This window comes from Prunus persica, chromosome G3 (assembly GCF_000346465.2).
Source record: "Prunus persica cultivar Lovell chromosome G3, Prunus_persica_NCBIv2, whole genome shotgun sequence".
Taxonomy (NCBI): domain Eukaryota; kingdom Viridiplantae; phylum Streptophyta; class Magnoliopsida; order Rosales; family Rosaceae; genus Prunus; species Prunus persica.
Window position 1 is genome coordinate 10,720,120 of NC_034011.1, and position 11,354 is coordinate 10,731,473.

General features: G+C 36.4%; 1 long non-coding RNA gene across 1 annotated transcript; it reads left to right on the top strand.

Moving 5' to 3' along the window:
• On the top strand, window positions 5,666-7,175 carry LOC109948243. The gene is made up of 2 exons (XR_002270848.1): window positions 5,666-5,991; window positions 6,980-7,175. It is a non-coding gene; the product is annotated as an uncharacterized LOC109948243 (long non-coding RNA).

The window sequence follows — 11,354 nt, forward strand, 5'->3', positions numbered from 1 at the left end:
TAGTTTGAAGGTTTAGTTTTGTTACAAAAAAACCCCTAAATATGGTTAGGATTCCTTTATTATCAATAAACTAGGAACTCCTATTTCGTAAATGATGCATGGGCCCCAAATATGCTATAATGTTCCCATTGTAGCAATAAAAGAACCCATGTGCGCAATCTATTATACGAAGTATATAACGTGTAATCGGCCGTCATGTAATGCAATTGTACATGATATATTGCAAAAACAACATTCTTGTACACAAAAAGGGATAAGTACAAGCAATTGGACTACCTAAACCATCAACCCTATGTGCATGCAGTTACACTAAATGTAATTACATTTCAGTTTTTGGGCTTTTCAAAGGGTCAAATGTTTCGATGTCATGAAGAAAACAAAAAAGCATTTGTAAGCAAATAATGGAATTCAATTACATGACGTGCAATTAACACTCATATCATTCAATTGCACTTGCTATATTACAAAAGAACCCAGATTGTGCGCAAATAGGGATATGTACATGCAATTACACATAATTCCTAAACTGTAATCCCTTATGACCTACTGCCAAACTTTTTACTTTGTCTGGGAGCGTGTCATTGACTTCTTTGCGATGGAATGATGAGGGATAAAGGGACCATGTTGGGCCAACTTGTTCAGTTCTTTGTCGACTACTCTTCGAGTGGACTCGATTACTTCCTTTAGACACGTGTTTTTTGGGTTCTTCACCAATGATAGTGCAACACGAACCTGCTCACTTGCATGTTGGAACTGCAAATAAAAAACAACCCTTCAATGATTAACAAAAATATACAACATAGAAGACAAAACTATGAAACGATATATATGCCGACTCACTTTGTTTGAACCATGTGATGTGCATTGAATGTCTTCTAGCCAATTCATAATGAAGATACCACAATCCCATCCATTTGGTTGTTTGCGGGCCTTGTCACTTAGCACAATGTTGAATTTTGCAAACTGCCATCCCTTTTCAAAATCGATGACAATCTCATCAATGTAAATGTGATCCAAAACTTTTATCTACAACATAATGAATTCAAATCAATTCTTAGTCGAGATGTTAGGAGAATAAAAATACAAACTAAAATTAAGTAAATTAAACTTACAATTCGGTCCGCTAGTTGATAACGAGATGCGTTGTATTTAGGACCAAGGAGGCTATCCCATATTTTTAACATTTTTATCACCAATAAGCACCACTAGCAAATACCAATAACTCCCGATTCGATCCAAAACGGGGATGAAAATCTAGGAGCACAATGACTTGCTTAGAAAAACTTGCGTATACAAAAGCTAGCTAAAGATGTTGTAAAAAACAACTTAAATTGATACCTTCTTGCACTCCTTAAGGCCTACGGTGAACCGCTTTGAGTTTTCCCTTCTCAGTTTGACACCCAATTCATAAAGTTTACCATCACTTGTATCATCAACTTTATCCTACATTGACATATAGTGTAAGTTTAAATTCATTTACTAAATAACAACGTATAACACTTTGAAAAATATGAATGCATACCGATATATATGTGGGGAAATACCAATTCCTTGATCCCTTTTCTTGTCGATAATATACTTGCGCATTCATTATTCCATCATTAATCCACTTTTCGGGCCTTAAGCACATCAACTCACCTCTGGTGACATGATGTTCGTTTTGAATTTGAATTATAACTTCCTCACTACAACGAAAGAAGAAATCAATTGTTATAATTAAATTCACGTACGCGCCAACATACATGGAATTTGGTCGATTTCTTAATTCAACAGTTGTAAGTAGTTACCTTGAAAGGTCGTTAGACCTAAAAGTATAACTAAATAACTCCAAATCGGAGTCTTCTAAGTCTCCAGGTTTTAATTTGAATGACCCAATTTTAATCTTAGACACTGTCTTCTACACAGCCTTTCCTTTTCCATTTGACGAGTCAACCCATGACTCTCTACAATGAAGCCCTGAACACCTTTCGGCCGTACGATGTGTTTTAATTCCACTTCGATCACAATGGGCCGATTTTGTGAACTTCCTCTTTTCCACGCCAATTTTCAACTCTGGAAAAGGGAATTGAAATATTACATTTAGGAAAAAACAATAATTAAGTATTTTACAACTATGTAAATAAATGCATACTTAATAAATGTAAATGATAACAAGAAACTCGATCTTCAAACTCCTAATCGCTCCTTATACCTCAGGTTCAATGAAACCCTGTCCATCCGGTAATGGCGTCGAATGATTGTTCACATCAACTGCACCTTTCTCATTTAATTTGCAACATTCTTCACCCTTCTTCGTCACAACATTCTCATCACCTTCATCGGGTATTTTCAGTGCCCCGTCCTCCTTAGTTTGATTTACATATCCATGTCCCGGAAGAAGATGTTGTCTTGCATCTTTCATAAAAAAGCTCACTTTACTCATTACCTTCTCAGTAAGTTCCAACACTGGGCGTTGGACCTTGGCCTGTATTATTGGCCCCTGATAGCAAGTCCTTCAACTGAGCGCTTCACCTCGGCCTATATTACTAGCGCCAAACTAATAGCAACTTCTTGAACAATTCTTTCAAGGTTTACTTCGGACACTTCATTCGTTGTACTGTGCTTTGAAACAACCCGAACAGTAGGACTATCAAACCCACCTTGCTTTCTAACCCATTTAATCAATTTCCACGCCGAGTTATTGTCCTATGACACAATGGGATCCAAAGATTTATCAACATACACTCCACCATGGACAATTGAATCGAAATAGAATAGTTGGAGAAAAAGCAGTGAGCCATTTACATATGCAACTTTCTTCACTTTGAACGGCCTAACACCTTCACGTAAGAAGTTGAACCCATGGTCGGCCCAGTTCTTGCTCTCTATCTTCCCTAGGATCATCAAGAAAGTTAAATAGTTCCCGGTCACTGATGGTGAAGATGTGGGGCAAAGTACAGTGCCAAGTGCAAACATCACAAATCGAACTTTAAAGTCCTCATCCGCATTTTTGCACTTTTCCAAATGTTCAGCTAAACCCCTTACTAATACTCTTTTACCATTTCCACCGAAACTCTTCACTAACTGTTTCACCTTTTAATCTTCTACCGGACAACCGAGTTCAACATCCTCACCGGTGTTCTTAAGACCCATAACACGCCCGAAGTCAACGGCACTTATTCCAAACACATTGCCGTGCAGTTATATAGAAGACGTATCAGGATTGAACTTTTTAATCAAAAATTGGCATAGTTGGCAGTGTAAACGAGTGCAGGACAAAGATGACATGTTACCGAACCCAATAGCACTAAAATCTTCTCATTCGACAATTTTTCCACCTTACGATGGAATCGGTCTGAGCTGCATCTACTGATAAAACCCATCTCATTCACTGAGTCTTTTACTTGCCCACTCGAACCTTCTTCTTCCCCACTCGAACCTTCGAAGGCGGAACCATATGTTGCCTTCTCTTTAGGGTTCAATTTCCTCCACTCATTAACAATCTCTTCTTGTACCTGAAAAAATAAATTCTCATTAAAAGAGCCTTTTTAATAAAATAATTAATAAACTGACCCAATCCATAGCCATCTCTCATATTACTGTCCAACTTTGCATTGGCCACTTTCCCAATTTCATGTTGTTCTTTTTCTTGTCAATCTTTTATTTTTAATCAAAAAACCATCATAATATTAAGCAACCATATTTCCTATTTTTAGATATACGTGGTAACTTACATGAAATTAAAAAATGCATCTCGGCCAACTCTTGATTGTTGTACATTACTCTCGGCCTTACGCTTTCCTTTCGCTTCTCCCCTTTTTTGAGCTTCCATAACCTGCATAAATCAAGTACACAACACTATCATGCAATTGTCTCTAGCGACAAGAATCTGAATAGTAATCTAAACACCCTAAACCCCCTAAACACCACAACATCACATTGCTTAATTACGAAAATATGGTGACTTGGATTTGCACACAGTCGCTTAGTAATTGCATATACTAATATGCAATTGCACGACACTGCTTGCAAGTGCATCAAGCTTCCATTATAACATTGCACAAATAATGCACACAACCCAACAATGCATTTCTCTCTTGGGCTGGGATTCTCAATCCTTTCAAATCCCAATCCAAATCTTAACCAATCCTAACATTACACTTTCGGAATATTTTACACTTCATAACAAAATATTCAAAAGCACAGTCGAACCTACCTACCTACCACGAAATCACCTCGCTTGCATAATTTAAAAACAAAACTATATACTGTAATTGCATTCAGTGACTTGGATTTGCATACAGGCTATTAGTAATTACATATAGACATATGCAATTGCATGACAGTAGTTAAAATTGCACGAACATTACAACCATGAATGTGAGATACCCACTTCACCTCACCACACTTTGACAATGAGAAACCCACTTCATCTCATGAATGTGAGAAACCTACTTCCCCTCTTGCCCCAAGGTATCACCACAGAATTTCAATTAACAATAACATAAAACATAGTGTTACTTACTTTCACAAGGAGCTAATACCAAATGCTTTCACAAGGGCTCGATTGTAGAAGAGAGGAGTGCCAACAACCCACCAGTGATTGGAAAAACTCAATTCCAATTCCTATTATCAACCCGAAATGCCAACCTCTAAAATTATCACCAAAATTCAAACCCTAAAATGGGGGGTTTTTGACAATGATGACAAAGAAGAGAGAGATGTTGCGGAAAGGAGTTGGATGACTTTGAAGGCCACGAAGAAATTAGTTTGAAGTTGAACCAGATCAGTTTAAGGAAAAAAAATATGTCAACTGGCGCGTGTGAAATCGTTTCACCTGTTGACCTTAGCAGCAAGTTTCCCATGTTTTTAAAAAAAGGCACGTGCCTGGCAAGTGATGGGCTGTACTGGTACAACCGATGCACCACAGAATTACTCTATAATATAACGTATTATATTACCACTTTTCATTGTAATATATTATACCAACACCAAAATAGTTAATGATCCTTTAATAAAGCAACCATATATTAAAAGTGAGTCATGGTCAAAATGATATTGAAGTGATTATTATGCATATGCCCATGCCTTCAATTTTGTTGCTTTCTCACCTGCCATTAGTCAGCATACATAGAAGTGGTATTGAATGGTGTAGAGTATTAATAAAATAAATGAAGAAGATAAAAAGGCAGAGAGTTTATCATGTTTTGGTGGGTTTGATCTTTCTGCTTGCATAATTCACTGCTTTAGTCTCCATCCTTGGTAAGTTTCTTTCGAGGACTATATCCTCTGCTGCAGTTGTAGAGATTGGTTGTTGGGGCTTGAGAAAGAAGGGTGATAAAGTAGAGGAGTTTGATCGGAGAACTCAGTTGGTATTTGGAAGAGGATTCGTGCTGATAACGTGTTGTAAAATGGATGGAATATGCAATAATATTGAGCTACATGTAAAGTAAATAAGACATAATATTTAACAAGGTTCGGCCATGCCTACGTCCTCAAAGAGTAGCAACAGTAACTATATTTTTCTCTTTTGCAAAATTTTTCTCTTCTTTCATTTTCTTCTCTTCTCACTCTCCCTTTATTTCCTTCCTTTCTGCCCGACTCTCTTTCTTCTCCCAGTCGGTTGCGTCTTTGCAAGTAGTAAGTCAAGGGAGGCATAATGATGCCTCTTTCCAACATGAGTTTGTCTGTGGTGCGCCGGGTGTACCTGTACAGCCCATCACGTGGCCTTTTTTTAAAAACAATGAAAACTGGTTCTTTTGGTTAACCAGTTAAACTAAGGAAAATAAAAACTCCCGCTCGTTCAAAACCTAGGCTGCACACAGATCGATTTCGTCTATCTCCTCCTCCATAGCTTTGCACAGCCACAGCTCTATTTCGGTGAATTCATAGCTGCACAGCTTCCTACAGCCTGAAGAAGCTCCCCCCACTTCGTCTTCTCCATCTGAGGAGCAGATTTCAGCCAAAACCCAGAAACCCACTTCGTCTTCTCCAGCTGCTTCCTCCATCTCGGTAAGTTCGTGTGTTGATTTTCGTTATGTGTAATTGATGGTTCTATTTAATTTATTCTTCTAGTGATTTTGAATTATTGTTTCAGTTTTTTCATTGAACAATTCCAGAAATTAATGATTCAAATTTTGTATTTCTTTTCCCACTCTGCATTTCTGCTGGGTTGTTATAGTGCCTCTTGATCTGATTGTATATATAAATACCCATGAGGCCTCTGATTGTGTATGATTTAATTGTGGTGGGTTTGTGATTCTGAAAGTGGCGTGAGGTGAAGTGGGTATCTGACATTGATGGCTGTAATGTTCATGCAATTGCATATCTCTGTATGCAATTACTAATAGCGTGTATGCAAATCCAATTCATTGAATGCAATTAGAGTATATAGTTTTTTTTTTCCAAAGTATGCACGTATCTCACATTCATAGTTGTAATGTTCGTGGAATTGCATAGCTCAATATGCAATTGCATAGCTCAATATGCAATTGCATATCTCTATATGCAATTACTAATAGCCTGTATGCAAATCCAAGTCATTGAATGCAATGACAGTATATAGTTTTTGTTTCAAATTATGCAACTCAGGTGATTTCGTGGTAGGTAGGTAGGTTTGACTGTGCTTTAGAATAATTTGTTATGGGGATTAAAGTGTTCCGAAAGTGTAATGTGAGGATTGGTTAAGATTTGTATTGGGATTTGAAATGAGTAAGAATCCCGACCCAATAGAGAAATGCATGGGTGGGTTGTGTGCATTATCTGTGCAATGTAATAATCGAGGGCTGATGCACTTGCAAGTAGTATCGAGCAATTGCATATCAGTATATGCAATTACTAAGCTACTGTATGCAAATCCAGGTCCCCCTATGTTTTTAATTAAGCAATGTGATGTTGTGGTGTTTACGGGGTTTAGGGGGTATTAGGCTTTGGATTAGTATTCAAATTCTCGGCGCTAGAGACAATTGCATGATAGTGTTTTGTACTTGATTTGTGCAAGTTATGGAAGCTCAAAAAAGGGGATCAACAAAAGGAAAGCGCAAAGTCGACAGTAATGTGCAACAATCAAGAGTTGGCCAGGATGCATTTTTTAATTTCATGTAAGTTACACGTACATCTAAAAATCGAAAATGTAGTTGCTTAATATTATGATGGTTTTTTGATTAAAAATAAATGATTTACAAAAAAAAAAAAAAGACATAAAATGGGGAAAGTGGCAAATGCAAAGTTGGACAATAAGGTGAGAGATGGCAATGGATTGGGTTAGTTTATTAATTATTTTATTAAAAAGGCTCTTTTAATGAGATTTTTTTTTCCAGGTACAAGAAGAGATTGCTAATAAATGGAGGAAATTAAACCTTAAAGAGAAGGCTACATATGGTTCAGCCTTGGAAGGTTCGAGTGGGCCAAGGATTAAAATATCAACCATGTAAATAATATAGGGCCTCCAATTTACGGATATTTCGGGGGATATATTATTATCGTCTTAGGTACCGGAAAAAAGAAGAAGACAGATATAGGTATTGAAACACATAATTTTGGTATAAAACTTTCATAAATGTTATGTACATTATCAATGAATGTATTGAACAAATAAAACTCAAAATTTACTAATAATAAGATATACATATGATGAAATATAAGTGGTATGTAATGTGTGTTAATGAAAAGTTTGAAAATAAAATGTTGATTAGAATGAATAAACCATGCATAAATCCATAGTTTGTTTTAACATTGAATTACAATTTAGATAAGTGTCCATCTACATAAATGAAGAGCTCCAATGAGGTTCAAACAATGAGGAACAACCATCTAGATTCATACAATAGTCATACCAAGTTACGTAACCCGAGCAGTTTGTAAGCCATGTTTGAACATGGTGCACATAGGTCTCTCTTGAGCTCTCTACTATCTTCCCATATATGAGATAGTTAAGATTAACCCAACTAGTAGAAAAGGGCGGCCCTGAATAGTGCAAGTGGCGCCAATGCACAGGGCCCCTGATTTTTGAGGACCCCCTAAAATTATTTATTTTACATAATTTATATTATTATTATAACAACTGTATATATACTCCAACGTGCAACAAATTGACACAAAAATTTATTTAGTGGAGTTGGTTTCTAGTGCATATCCCTTGGTACAAGGCTTACATGAAAAATTTTAAGAACCACATTTTAAATAGTTTTAAAAAAGAAGCACCTGAAAAATATCAGGGGAAAGATCCAATTAAATTAACAATACTATATATCACACCCATACGCTTTTTCTTTAAAATAATAATAATAATTTCTTCACTCAAAACAAAACAAAACAACATAAAAAATAAAAAATCATGTCTTCTTCTTTCTCATGAACTCTTATTTTTTTTCTTACCGAACACACCAACATTTAACTTTATCAAATGAACACAACGTACTCAACAAACGCAATCTTTGCGTTCGCGTGAAAAAATAGTGGGTTTGTTTAAAAAAGAAATTTAGTAGGGTCCATTTTTCCGGGGAACGGGCAACTTTACCCAACGAACGCACTCCTTGCGTTTGCATGAATAAATATCCCGTTTGTTTGAAAAAGTAAGTTCATTTGGCCCATTTTTCCGAGGAACGGGCAACTTTACTCAATGAATGCAACCCCAACGTTCGCGTGAACAAATCGCCCGTTTGTTTGAAAAAGTAAGTTAGTTGGGCCCATTTTTCAAGAAACGGGCAACTTTACTCCACGAACGCAACCCATCGCGTTCACGTGAACAAAAAGCCTGTTTGTTTGAAAAAGTAAGTTAGTTGGGCCAATTTTTCCGAAGAACGAGCAACTTTACTCAACGAACGCAATCCCTGCGTTTACATGAACAAATAGCCCGTTTGTTTGAAAAAGTAAGTTAGTTTGGCCATTTTTTCAGGGAACGGGGAACTTTACTCAACGAACACAACCCCTGCATTCGCGTGAACAAATAGCCTGTTTTCTTGAAAAAGTAAGTTAGTTGGGCCCATTTTTCGGAAGAACGGACAACTTTACTCAACGAACGCAACTCATTGCGTTCGCGTGAACAAATAGCCCGTTTGTTTTAAAAAGTAAGTTATTTGGGCCCATTTTTTCGGGGAACGAGAAACTTTACTTAACGAACGCAAGCCTTGCGTTTATGTGAACAAATAGCCCGTTTGTTTGAAAAAGTAAGTTAGTTTGGCCCATTTTTCTGGGGAACGGGCAACTTTACTCAATGAACGCAACCCCTGCATTCGTATGAACAAATAGCCTGTTTGTTTGAAAAAGTAAGTTAGTTGGGCCCATTTTTCAAGGGAACAGACAACTTTACTCAACGAACACAACCCCTGCGTTCGCATGAACAAATAGCCCGTTTGTTTAAAAACGTAAGTTAGTTTGGCCTATTTTTTCGGGGAACGGGTAACTTTACTCAACGAACGCAACCGATGCGTTTACGTGAACAAATAGCCCGTTTGTTTGAAAAAGTAAGTTAGTTTGGCCCATTTTTTAGAAGAACGAGCAACTTTACTCAATGAACGCAACTCATGCGTTTACGTGAACAAATAGCCCGTTTGTTTGAAAAAGTAAGTTGGTTGGATATATTTTTTCGGCGAACAGAAAACTTTCCTCAACGAACGCACCTGTTGCGTTGGTGTGAAAAAATACCCCGTTTGTTTGAAAACGTAAGGTGGTTGGGGCATGTTTTCGGCGAACGGGTAACTTTTTTTAAGGAACGCACGTATTGCGTTCGTTTGAACAAATACCCTGTTGGTTTAAAAAATTAGCTATGTTGGCCTTCTTTTTCGGCAGAACGTCGAGTATTTTTGAACGAAAGCAAATCCTTACGTTCGTTTGAACAAACTCCCCATTTGTTTGAAAAAGTAAGTTGGTTTGGCCAATTTTACGGGGAACAGATAACTTTACTGAACGAACGCAACCCTTGCGTTCACTAGAACAAACACCCCGTTTGTTTGATAAAATATTTTAGTTAGTCCAATTTCTCGGGGAACGACTAGCTTTACTCACCGAGCGCTCCCCTTGCGTCTTCGAAGTAAAATACCTTTTTTGTTGAGTAAATCAAGGAGTTCGTTGGGTAATTTGGTCAACGAACAACATTATTTACCCGACGAACGAGTCGCTTAGCGTTCTTTAGGTAGGTTTGTTGGGCATAAATTACTGAATATAACTTTCATGATTTACTACTAATTTAACCCAATGAAGTATTGAGAATAAAATTGAACTTTGTTGATTATCTCCAATTATTCCTATATTGTTAATTAAAAAAAAATTCAATAAAATCAAACATATGATTGTTGGTACAAATATAAATTTAAAAGCTTTCAACAAAAATTATTACTTAATGGTCGATTGATTGAGTCACATTGAATTGACGAAAAAGAAAATTGGACCTTTTCGATTATGATCAATGCCCAATTGATAATATATGACCACGAAGTGAAGTGGAAATATGAGAAGTCTTCTTATATCCAATCTCATTGCTTAGCCCACATACGAATCATATTCCAAGGATTGTTGTGCTATTATGATTGTAGACTAAATAACATAGATGCAAACAATGATTTTGCCCATAAATGATGGTGAAATATCCAAAAAAGAACGCAATATCACATGTTTGGCTTTAAGGCATATATTTAATATCCTTTCATATTATTTAATGTTACATAATTCAATTATGTTTAACGTATGAAATGATCAATGTGCCCTCATATTTAATGACAGATTGGACGAAATGTTAGGGAATTAAACGGCAGGGGAGACATTGGTGATAAAGAAAATTCATATCCGTAATATTATGAAAAAAAAGGTCATGCGATAAATTGAAAACTGGATACAAGTTCAAGGACTAAATCAACAATTTAACCATGTTAATGGTTTTTGTGGGCATATATCGCATATTTGATAGCACGTGTGCAATTCTCAATTTATAGTATCCATATGCATATGCCTGTATGCAATCTCGTAGCATCTATGTGCAATCTCATTTTACAATATGCAATTGCATATATATATACGCAATTTCGTAACGTCTATTTGCAATTATTAGTTTACAATATGCAATTGCCTTCCGCCCTTTTTTTGGTTTTTAACTTCTTTCGTTTTTACTAGAAGGCTCATTGGCTCACACTCTTATAACGTATGCAAAGATCACCAAATTTCCTCTTTTTGGCTAGAGGGCCTCTTTTGTGTGTGTGTTCATTTGCATGACAATACGGATAATCTACTACTACCTAAAAGCTATAGAAAATTATATGTGATATCATCTATTTTCTCTAACCAAGACTACATGTCACATAAATAAGAAATAAGATCTCAAAAAAGAAACATAAACAAAGAAAACACTTCACCTAAAATATTTTGTAATACGTTTAGCTCAA